Source organism: Triturus cristatus, chromosome 1_1, assembly GCF_964204655.1.
Source record: "Triturus cristatus chromosome 1_1, aTriCri1.1, whole genome shotgun sequence".
Taxonomy (NCBI): domain Eukaryota; kingdom Metazoa; phylum Chordata; class Amphibia; order Caudata; family Salamandridae; genus Triturus; species Triturus cristatus.
The window spans coordinates 1084651528-1084664276 of NC_140579.1; the positions used below are offsets into that span (position 1 = coordinate 1084651528).

The window sequence follows — 12749 nt, forward strand, 5'->3', positions numbered from 1 at the left end:
CGTCCTCTTCCGTCAGCATAAGGATCTCTAGCGCAGAGCAGCATGAAGTGTCGCATAGAGTAGCATCTCTGAGTAGCAGCGATGTAGGATAGGGGGTGGTGTGTATTCCTCTCTAGACTACTAATATTTATACTAAAATTTACATATAACAGTAACATTTCTTTATTCTCGGGTCCCTGATTGGCTGAATTCAGCCACGTTCCAATACATTTAAGAAACATTCTCCAAATTTCACATGTGGATGATGAATAAACTAGGCGCATGGGAAAGGCTGTTCCCAGGTCAAGAAAGTATCAGTCTATTGTGAATAGGTGGCTTTTGGTAGTTCATTTTTCCCAAATGGCAACAATTGCTTCACGTTAGGGACATTGGCACCTCGCCCAGGGTAGTCTTCATGGACCTGGTCCGATGGGTCATGGAAAGGCCGCAACGAAGTTGGTGCAGGCTCCTTTTTCCATTGCTCAATTTATGAAGTCATGTACTTTAGTTAGGATTCAGTCGGCAGCCATCTTTTGGTAGGCTAAAATAGTCAACTTTAAGCAAAGAAACACAAAATCGTAATTAATACATCGAAATAATAAAAACAGTGTTATTCCCTTACTCATACCCTTATGTGTATGCATTTATCTAGCCATATGCAACTTTCAAAGCTGTTAATGCTGGTTTATTTAAGCGCAAATCACATTAACACTGCTTAAGCACAACATATAACTTTAATATGCGTACAAACTTAGTTCACTTATCATTTTAGCCATGCAAATGCATTCCCACGTGTATTCTCTTGGTTAATAAGGTTGGCTAATTATCATCACATCACTCTATTATTCATTAGAATTAGTTATTATTCGTTTTAATATAAACCTATGTAAATGGTTTGGGTATATAAAAAGAAAATATTTTACCCGCTCCATCAATGCAACTTCTGATCGCCCTGGTATTTTCATGAATATACATACAATATCATGAAATAACGACACAGCAGAAAAAGTGCTGTCTATGATCAGGCAAATGATAACTTAACACCAGAAATATGCACCCATAAATCATTTTTCTTTTTAAAGTATCTGTAGGAAATATTTAGTAAGTGCACTTATTGCATTTACAAAATATCAGTTTGCCAGTTGTTGCAAGCAAACTCATTTTGTTTTCAAACATCATCTTTTCTTTCCCTTTCACAAGACTAATGTAGATTAAAAACACCAGTAAGTCATTTACACATATACATTTACTTTTCTCACAAATATCAGTGATTTTTTTAAAAATACCACTAATTATTCCACAAGTCGCTCTGTTTTACTTCTCGTGAATTCATTGATGGCAGTTATTATCATTAAGTGCAGACGTCTCCCCCGCCCCCACCCGAGGCCCTAGCGCCCCCACCCGAGGCCTGCCTGTCTGCTGAGACAGGGAAGGAGCCCTCCTGGCTCTGCAGGAAGAGAGACCATCCAGGAAGAAGTCAGGGTCTGCAAGGCCTCTAGGAAGAGACATGCTGCACACGAGGGATCTGGAGGGGCCTTTGTATGCGGACCACCAGACTCCTATTGTTGTTCCTGGAACAAACCACAATACTGAAGTCCCAGTCAGGGCAGCAACTGCCCATTCACTGAAGGCTCAGTCGGGCCGGTGTTGCCGATTTGCTGAAGGCCAGCTGGGGCTGCAACAGCTGAACAGGCAGCACTGGTGAGGACTGCAGCTGCTGATTACTAGATACCCCCCATGGCATTGCATCTACCCACGGTCTGGTCAGGGCTACATCCCTTCAGGATTGCCAGTCGCCCAATCCACAGACTGCACCTACCACGACAGAGCCTTGTCGTCCAGGGGACTGTGGCCAGATCATGAGTCTCATCTTCACGGCCCGGTGCCGTGAACACGAGAGGAAGGCTAGGCGGAGACACTGCTGACGCAACGTGGGCCCTGATCTGATGAACTCCAAAGAAGGCTTTTTGGTTCTCTGAGGCTCCATCACACAAGAGCTGTTGTGGGTGCACAGCTGCTACAGAAAGGACTTGTGAGATCTCATTTAACACGAGAAGGGGTAAGATAAAAAGAGTGTGTGGATAATCAAGATTTACCTGATGCTACTCCTCATCACTCTTAGTGGAAGGGGGAACCTAGAACCAGGGAACAGACCTAGACCAGGGTAGGGTTAGCGTCTACATGTGATGGCGCACAGAGTCACTGATTTGTTTATGGTAATTAAAGTATTTAGTACAATTGTTTGATTACAGTACTTTCTTGCAAAGAAAAGCACTGGGCTGTATATTCACTTCACTGAGTCTGTTGGTTGTTTGTTGAGCTTTGAGCTTTAGCATCTCCACAATACCTCCCTGACAATACTGTGACTACAGGCCATAGCTGCCACTGAGAGGAAAGTGCTGAAGCGGTTGTACATGGCCCGGTTTGCAGAACCCCAAGACATCAGAAGTAGACAACCTCAACCCCCAGAGTTGAAGTCGAGTAGCTCCTGCCTACCCATGACCCCCCGACTGGGGTCTGACATTGTACTAGATATTGGCTGCTTTGCAGAAATCATATAACATTGTGCAAAAATGTATGATATGCGCCAGGGTACACCCAGAGTAAAATAGTCAAATGAGATACTAGTGGGAGACTGGTTTGAGCAGAGACACTTTTTGCTTGAACAAGTCTCGTGTGAGCAATTAGTGGCACAAAAGTATGTGAATCAAACTCCACAAGTGTATTTACAATTTCGCCACAGGCTACTCATTTGTCAGCCATTATGTCACGGTTCTGCTGCATTCGTTTAGTAGTGGAATGGGAGCTGCTTGCTCGGGCTAATATAGCTTACGTGTTCGATGTCTGGATATTCTAAAATCTCCATCGACTATGTAAGGGTTTTAAATGTGATTATAGGGTATCTGAGCCGCAATGCCTGATGCCTAGTGAGAGTTTAGATTTGGGTACATTTGTTGATCCTTTAATTAAAAATAAATTGTAAGGAGGGAATGCCAAGAACTCCCTTGCAAACGCTGCCTTGCCATCAGAAGATAGCCTTGATAATATTAATAAAACAGGTTCCTCCTTTGATTTTACTACTAAAGTGGACAAAGCAATCGTCCTTCGTGCTTGCCACAGTGAAACCCACAGGGCAACTACAAGGTCCTTTCCCTGGGTAGGTTATACAGGCTTGTCATCCAGCATTCATTTATTTTCTGTTGGATAGTCCCAGGCCATTTTAAATGTGGTCAGGTGAAATCAATTGTTAACCAAATCATGGCTGACTTCTAGTCTATTCCTAGCTCGTTCACCATATAACGTTAAACACAAATTGAGATACAGTAATGCAAGCCGTGCCAAATTCCCATCATGACTACTGTAACCTTCATTCCGAGCTTCCCAGTGTCAAACTTTACAGATTGCTGGCCCAAAATGCAGCTCTCTGTAAGGACAGTACACTGGACAGCAGATTCCATTCAGGAGCTTTATTCCCACCAACAGAGACAGAGCTTTTACAGTCCCTGCTCCTCCAACAACTGGGAACTCTCTCACCCAACATTACGCCAAGTTGCCTCGGTGCCCTTGAAGCATCTCAGTGACACTCAATCAATCAATCAATAAATCAGGGGAATTGTAAGCGCGCTACTCGCCCTTGAGGACCTCAAGGCGCTGGGGTAGGGGGATTCGCTGGTCTGTTTAGCCGAAGAGCCAGGTTTTGAGGGTCTTTCTGAAGGTGTTCAGGGAGGGTGCGTGTCTGATGTCTGCTGGCAGTTCGTTCCATGTTTGTGCTGCAATGTGAGAGAAGGAACTTCCGCCTGCTCTGGCTCTGTGGATGCGAGGGGTGTCAGCCAGTGCGAGGTTGGAGGATCGGAGGTTTCTTTTGGGTACATGGAAGTTTATTCTGTCGTTGAGGTATTTGGGTCCGTTGTTGTGTAGGCATTTGTAGGCGTGGGTGAGGATTTTGAAAGAGACTCTTATCTCCACGGGGAGCCAGTGGAGTCTTCCTGGGTGTTGGTTGATGTGTTCTTGCCGGGGGATGCCGAGGTCGAGTCTGGCTACGGTGTTCTGTATGGTCTGACACTCCAAAGACAAGCCGCAGCATATCTCCCCCTCTATAAAAATTAAGCAAAACTACTAAGAAAACTAGTTCCCAGAAGCTGCCACTAATGCAAGCAACCACAATAAAATAAACAATAAAAAGGAAAACTAAATCAATCCCAATATTACTTTCAGTTAACACAGCAACAAATGTTTTACCCATATAGATCTGTAAGATGTCGAAAGGCAAAGTACAGTTGCAATAGATTATAAAAAATATACAGCTTTGATATTCACTTTACTACTTGTCACCCAAATCATAGTCCAATAAATATGAAGGTGTTTTCATTGGACAGAGACTGTGACAACTTCCTCCAGTTGTCTCCTCGGCCCCCCTCTCAGCTGAGTTGAAATTAATACCATATTTAGCTCTCCCCTCACACTTTACCAACCAGGACATACTCCAAACACTACCATCATCCAAAACAACTACATTTCTCTTCACCCAAACAATATGTTATGGACCCCAATATTTAGATCTCCCTTTGGGTGTCCATCCTAGCCTTTTCACAAATACAGAATCACCCACCTGCCACTCTTATTCACATACATTGTTTTTATCATCAAAACGCAGTTTATATTTCCTCTGATATCTTTTCATCTCACAGGAATCAACCACTTTCACCCTTTCCTCACATTTCAACCAAACAGGAATATGTTTGGACCCCGCAAGCCTTCCCCTTAAACACTGGAAGGGTGACAATTTGGTCATAATGCTGGGTGTGTTGCGGAGCGCCCACAGTTTCTCCCTGAGCACAGCTCTTAACAGAATCCCCCTCTACACTGCTAACTGGGTAGATGCTTTAACCAACCTGTTCATTGATTCAACGAGGCCATTGGTATGTGGCGAGTAGTTTGCCATGTGTAAATGACTGATAGCTAGGGCCACATGAATGACCATTTCATTTTGCGTGTCTCTTATTGCAATTATTTACTTCTCGCAATTAGAGACTTACAAAATTAAATGTACTAATGTGTCTCATACTCATTTCTTTTTCACTTTTGAAGAGTAGGCAGTGGTCCATGCTACCACTGCCTACTCTTAAAAACAGTTTAGCTACCAGTCACAAAGGGAATGGGGTCCCTTGGGTGCCCTTTCCAGTTTGCGACTGGCTTAGCACATACTTGAAGAAGTCAGTAAACTGTGATTGTTTTGCGATTGCATTCCGGTCACTAAACAATTGTACACCCCCCTGCGACTTGCAATTAGCAAGGAAGGCCCTTGGCATGCCCCTTCCTAATAACGACTCGCAAACCCTATTTTGTTAGTTTATACTAGATTGCTGACTTTCCAAATATGGTTTGTATATATAATAGGAATTTTACCAGTTTCAAACGGCCCGATGGGCCATTTGCGATGGGTAAAATGCATCATACGTCTGGACCTTAGTTCCTCCAAAAAATCCATCATCTCTCCTGAAACAAACTGAATGCCATTGTCCATGACAATAGACCTGGGAATCCCCTCTGAAGCAAACACATTTCTTAGGAACTCCAGAACTGTGCTGGTCGTCACAGTACTCATGCAACATGCTGCTACCCATTTGGAAGTGTAATCAACTAACACAAAACTTTCTCCTGGTAGTAATAGGTCAAAAGGCCCAACACTATCCAGCCCCAACTTAACCCAGGCTTCCTCTGGAACCACCACTGGTGAGAACAGAGGTGTCCTGGAGACCCTCGGTTTATCACTTGATATGCACTTGATGCAAATCTCTCAGTACTCGTCCACCTGGCTGTCCAAACCTGGCCACCAGTATTGTTCTCTCACTCTTGCTTTGGTCAGATTCCTTCCTAAGTGACCTTCATAAGCAAGATTAACAATGTATGTATTTAAATTTGTAGAGCGCACTGCAACCCTACGGGCATCCTGGCGCTAAAGACAGAGTGAAGGAGGAAAACGGAGGGGAGGCTAAGAATTAGGCTCTGGGGAACAGCCAGGTTTTCAGCTGTCTGCGGAAAAGGGTCAAAGGGTCAAAGGGACAATCTTGCCCCACAACCCTACAGGGGGCAATATTCAACTGCCTCAGAAAAGATTACCATCTTCAGTACACAGTTCTTCCCTAACATTCCAAAATCCCCTTGCTTCCATCACAAGACCCTTGAAATTCGACCACCCTGACACCACTAAATTTATGACTGCCTCTCTCACCTCATCTTTGACAGCTTCACTGTCCCACTTAATCTTACCAATCACCGCTTCCTTTACTCACATGACAGGGTCTGTCACAACATCTTCCCTGACTGATCTATTCGTAGGCAACTGTGACAACAAATTCGCTGGGACATTCTTGACACCCGGCAAATATCAGACATGAAAATTAAATTCCATGAATCCTTCCACTCATCTCTTTATATGTAGAGAAAATGTATCTACATTCCTGCATGCCAACAACTGCACAAGTATCTATGATCTGCACTAAGTATAAATGGTAGACCTCACAGAAAGAACTTAAAGTGATATATCACCCATTTGCAAGCCAGCACTTCACACTCAATAACAGAGTGTCTTTCTTTAGCGCATTTTAGCGAGCATAAAGGGAAAGCCACCACCTTTGTTCCCATTTTTCACCTGTGACAGCACTGCACCCAGTCCCTTGAAACTGGCATCAGTCATTAAAAATGTCTTTTTGGTGACATCAAAATGGCCTATGGTAGGCCTTATTGCAATATCCCCTTTCACAAGCTTAAGAGCCATCCTTTGCTTCCACTGTGCACTCAAATGGAACTCCCTTTTTAAGCTGAAACTGGATGGGCTGCACCACACTGGCAAACATCTTGACAAACTTGGAGTAATACTCCGCCATGACTAACAATGATCTGAACGTTAATGGATGTGGACGGCGCATCAACGATGGAGTTAGCCAGTTCTATCCTGGGACTGATCCCTTCTCCAGAAATAGTGTGTCCCAGGTACTCCAAGGACCCTACCCCAACCTTGCACTTCTTTTTCTTCAATGTGAACCCCTTGTCCTTCAACCTAGTCAACATGCAGGGATTAACAGAATTTCCCAGTTCTCTATGGGAGCTTGTGCTACGCCTAGTTTACAGCCACAGCACAAGCTCCCATAAAGAAATGGGAGTATGCGGCCGCACCATGTGCGGTCACATTGTAATACTGCGGTCTGGACCGCTGACTGGAGGTCGGTCGGTCCAAAATCCCCGATGCTGGCCTCCAACCGACATAATAATCAGGGCCATAGTGAGAGACAGTACAAATACATCTCCGGTTTCACCTTCCTAGTATCTTTTTCCTCCAGGCTCTCATAAATTTTGCACCCTTCAGTGACTAAATTATGCAGCAGCACTGCCTAGCTGCAGAGAATTTGTAACCCAAATTGCTGCCAAATTTTAGTAAAAGAGGGGCTTCCTCCTCTTCCATGGCAAAATGGGCTCTCCTGATTCCAAAAACAATTGCGGGGGTTGTGACTAGTTAGCTACAGCCATGACTTGGTACCTGCAAAACAAAGCAATATAAAAAGTTTAAATAATTTACTAACACAACAAGTCAAAATAACTAGATAAAACAATACGTCAATACAGCAGACTAAAATAAGTAATTTTCACCATCTGAAGCGTCGCTCAATATCCATGATTCATCACTGTCAAGATATCCTCAATCCTTGATGCCCAAAAAATGGCAACTTTCAAAAGCTGATGCACTATTGTTTCCAATGCACTTCACAATATATTCTTGAAATTATTTAAAATTCCCCTAATAGCCGAGGGCTCTCTGCTCCCAAACTGTTACAAAAAGCACCAATCTTCAGACAAAATGACGCGCTTTGCCCAGACGCTTCCTTAGCATGATACGAATCACTCAGCAACATATTTAGATGACTCTCACTGCTCAGCCAATCACGCACTTTAATCCGTTCCCACCATACACAGGCTTTGCTGAGATGGCCCAATGCAGTCTCTTCTGGCAGTCCCATGTGTGCATCTTGCACACACAGTCCTGCAGCAGCCCCCAGCTTGAGGTCATACGACTCGGAGAGCACGCTAAGCCCTTGTAGCTCCACACTGCCCTCTGTGCCTATAGCTCTAGCGACACGATCTGCCCTTGCTCATGCGCATCTGGGGCTAAGGGTAACTATGGAAACTTAAAACATTTCTCAAACTGCTAAAGAGCTTGCAAAAGGTTTCTAATATGCCTTTGTAGGAGAGTAGGGTCTGCAATCCTATGATCACCCAGATTTTTTTGCTTTTGCTTCATTGGTTTACGACTTTCTCCGGCTGTGGGCCTGCCAATCAGACCCACAGCCTAGCTGTTCTCTCTCGAAATTAACACACATGTACGTTAGGTGCATCCACTAATTGGAACTGGGCCACCTTGTCAGTCCCTGTCTCAGCATACCACAGGTATCCAGGGCATCGGTGTACCCAGGGCCTACCAGGGGCTGAAGCATGTATTATGCCACCCCTGGAATGGCCGCCCAAATCTGACACAACTGGCTGCACGACAGCTGGGGCCACGTGGTGTAATCACCCGTTGCTGTAGGTGTAGTATTCCTACACCTAACCCTAAAATGGACACATGGATTCCTATCAGTCACTCCTATAGCAGGCCTTATCAATCCTGAAGGCAGAGTGCAGGGAATCATGTGGGACGGTGCTCTGGCGCGAGCTGAGCCCGTCGACGGCTTGCGGAACCAAGCCCTAATAGCCGTTCCATGGTGACGCGGGCCAACTACTTTTAAGGCATTATAATCCTTGCGGTTATTTGCTAACTTTGGCATCGCATCACCTATACATGTCGAGTAAGGTGTCATACGAATGGGAATACGAACCCCTCGCCAGTCCTGGTGACGGGGTTAGCATTCCCCCCTTTTAGAGGGACACGACATGGAAGTAACCTTGAACCCCGGTTAAAGTTGACTCAAGCCTCAGCATCACAAAATGGATGCTGCCACCAGACACAAGTCTGACCTCCTGCTGCTGGGGGACCTTCCAGCAAGGGGAGCTTGGACAAAGGTTTTCCTGTCGAGGGCGGTGTTAGCACCGTCCCAGACAGGGTTTGTGTATCCCAGGTAGGCAGGGCTGAAAGGAAGGTGACTGCAAGTGGCACCCCGGTGCTCACTGTGCATAGCCCGGCTCAAACCAGTTTCGGGGGCACACCAGCCCCTGAGCTGGCGCGAAGCCGGACAAAGGATAGGGGTGTAACCACCCCCCTCCTGGCTCCACCCATAGGTAGAACCTAGTCACAGGCCAGCCCCTTTCTCTTAGAATAAAGGTAGGAGCGAGTCCCCTTCCCAAATTGGATAATCAGATAATCGGATAACTCCGAATCACGAACTACTTTCCACGAAAGGAACTCTTGACTATTTCTGAAGACTCTCCCTTGTGGCTAAGGAGTAGCCACCCTGCACCAGCAGGCACCATCTAAGCGCTTGCGGTTTGCTGTAAGTCTCTCCTACGGATCAAGACTGCCCAGCTCGACGAGACCCGAGTTCCCTGCCATCTCTGACCTTTCACCTCCCTCATCAGCTCAGCTGAGAGTCGTAGGTGTGACGAGACCTGCGGGACCGGCTATCTTCAGAACCTGCACGACGCTTATCTAGCACGCCCACCGAGGGACCCTCGAGTGAGTGCACCTAGGGTTTGAGAAGCCCTAACCCTGAGCAGCTCCAGCATCGAAGTCTGCCTCCCCAGCATCCCCGAGATCTGCGTGGGGGCCCTTCCGCTCCTTGTTGTTCACCGCGTTGTTCGACCACTTGCCGACCGGCTTGTGGCCCTCTTCACGACGCACCACGATTGTTTCATCACTAGTCTGGTTGCTCCAGACTGGCTCTTGCTCCCCTTCAACAGAGGAGTACCACGGACCCTCCTGGTCCACTCCCGACGCCATCTTGACTCCCCCGCCTGGGTGGCCACTGCCAAGATCCGCTGCCCCTTCCTGGGCCCAGCATCATCGACAGCAGACACCTTCGTGGGACAGCTCGCCCTCCATCCTGGTCGCCGCCGCGCCTCCTGGTCCGAGGAACAGCCGAGTCCGACGTCACCCACTCACCTGGTCGAGGTGACTTCAGCCGGTACCCTCCTGGTACCCACACGATCGCTGGCTAGCGGTTGAGAACTGAGTCCCCTCTGCTTTCAGGTTTTCCTTCACCACCGATCCAGGCTTGGATCGCTCTGAACATCGTCACTGGTCGCCTGCCAGCAACTTCTTCTTTCAGGCTCCTGAGACTACACGAGGACTCCCGACATCTTGACGAACTTCACGCCGCCGCAGCCTCCGGGCTAGGTAACTCGAGCATCTCGGTGCTCCATCGCAGGTTCGCTCTACAAGTGTCCAGTTCCTTTTTCGTTTAGTCCCACTGATCGGATCACTCCGGAATCAGTATCTCCAGATTCTAACCATTCGCATTTCACTGTTAGTGTAGATGGTTTCTCGTGCCCCTCGGGCATTTGTGTAAATTGTGCTACTGAAGTATTTTCCTAAGAGTTTTGTAGTGTGCTTAGCTCCCTGACTCATAAAGAGCCAGGGTAGTCTTGTCATAAATAAATATCCTTTTATTTTCATAACAACTTGTGTGGTGTCCTTTCACTTGGTGTTCAAGGGGTATATGTGATGGTAAACAGCTGGCTTAACACGCCCTCTAGAGTTTAGCCTAAGACTGCTCGTATCCACGCTACTAGGATAGCTGGTCTAAAAGGTTGACTTACAACCAATCATCAATAAGGGTCGTTTGGAATGATACACAGTGATCACTAGAATAGTGAGCACTACATATCAGGCCAACTTCTCACATTGGTGGCAGCGGTGGGATTTGAGCTTGCTGTTGTTTTACCACACACGTATCCTAAGAATATCGCAGTGAAAGATCACATAAGTACCCAGGTACATATAACTTAACTTAGAATACTCCGAGTTCTACTGAACCGGCTGTTGTAGTGTAACAGGGCTTAGCACACCCTGACTACAACTCTTAGCAAGGGATCAGTAGGTAAACCCATAGTGTAGGTAGGTGCAACACTTACACCTCACTAGAAAAGCATATCGGTCCACGGAGAGTCTGCAGGGACTCCCTTAGTGGTCAGTGACCCTCCACAGGTCGTGTCACGATATGCAACTCTTAGCTTCAAGGAGATGAGACAACTGTGTGCCTCCCGGAAGCTAAACCAGGGTTCTAACCCTACCATCGCAATACTGATAGGTCTCTTAGAGGCGTACGATGCTAGGAGGTCCTCTAACCCAGGTCCCCCCAGTGCAGAGGGGAACATGCCTCCCTTAGAGGGAACCCTCGGTGACCCAGACCTCGACCTCCACACAGAGGAGGAGGACGAGGACGAGTTATCGGGAGACGAGGCAGACAAAGGTCCAGTGGTAGTCGGCAGGCTTACAAGGACCAACTTAAGCAGGCATGAGAATGGAACTGGGGGAGCCCCGGGCCCACGCTCAAGCAGGCTTAACCTTGGGAACGGACGAGCTAGGTCTCTCTCCAGAGGCTCTGGCAGATCGGTTCATACACATGTCTCTCAGGCACCTTCTCAGAGAGGAATGACTTCCCCTCAGAGGAGGGAGCATGAAGCGAAGATGCGGGAGGTCAATCTGAGGATCGAGCGGGAAGAACTTGCCCTCGCCAAAGAAAGACTTGCCTTAGCCCGAGAGCAGAAATTAAGTGGGTTAGATCCCACTGGTGGCAGCGTTCTCAATAGAGAGAAAGACAGGGGTATAGACACTAGACACCTGAGTAAAATAGTGCCCCCCTTTAAACAAGGGGACGACATCCACAAGTGGATAACTGCCTTGGAGAGGGCCTGCACTGTCCAGTGCGTCCCCCCAAGTCAGTGGGCAGCTATACTGTGGCTTTCCTTTGAAGGTAAAGGAAGGGACAAGCTCCTCACTACAAGAGCTGAGGATGCTAACAACTACCAAGTCCTGAAGAACACACTGATTGATGGGTTCGGCTTAACCACGGAACAGTACCGGGTGCTGTTCCGAGACACCCAGAAAATTCAGTCTCAGGATTGGGCTGACTTTGTCGATTGTGCCACTAAGGCTTTGGAAGGCTGGTTGCTGGGTAGCAAGGTTACTGATTACACAGGATTGTACAATCTTATCATGCGAGAACAGATTTTAAACAACTGTCAGAACCAATTGTTGCATCAGCACCTTGTCGACTCGGATCTGACCTCTCCCCAAGAATTGGGAAAGAAGGCAGACAGATGGGTCAGAACAAGGGTCAAGCAGAACCAGAATCAGAACCAGGGTGGTCAGAAGAAAGCAGACCAAAAGGGTAACAAGAACGAACAAAATGACCAGAAGTCTTCGACAGGTCCCCAACAAACCAAAGAGGGTGGGGGTCAGGCTTCACAGAAGAAGAAGACTCAAGAAGGCCAGTCAAAAAGGTGGTGCCAATACTGTAAAAGTAAGACTCACTGGTTTAGTGAGTGCACCAAGAAAGGAGGGCAAACTCCTACCACTGCAGCCCCTAAGGCACCTGCGCCCCCTAGTACAGTCAGCAGTGGTAGTGCGCCTCCCAAGGCATTAGTTGGGTTAACCTTGGGAACCGAGGGGAGTGACGACTTAGTCGGCACGCTCACTCAGGCCGTCCTTGTCTGTACAGGGGATATGGATATGTCCCCTGATGCCAGTCCCAATACTTTGGGCAAATACAGGCAGACACCTTTGATAAATGGAAGAGTGGCTCAGGCCTACAGGGACACGTGTGCCAGTGTCACCATGG

The 12749-nt window shown here is 47.1% G+C and overlaps 1 protein-coding gene across 1 annotated transcript in view; it reads left to right on the forward strand.

Annotated features, from left to right (window-relative positions):
• LOC146871592 (metabotropic glutamate receptor 4-like) overlaps positions 1-12749 on the forward strand; it is a 2887050-nt gene that overhangs the window by 1876442 nt on the left and 997859 nt on the right. The window lies entirely within an intron of this gene.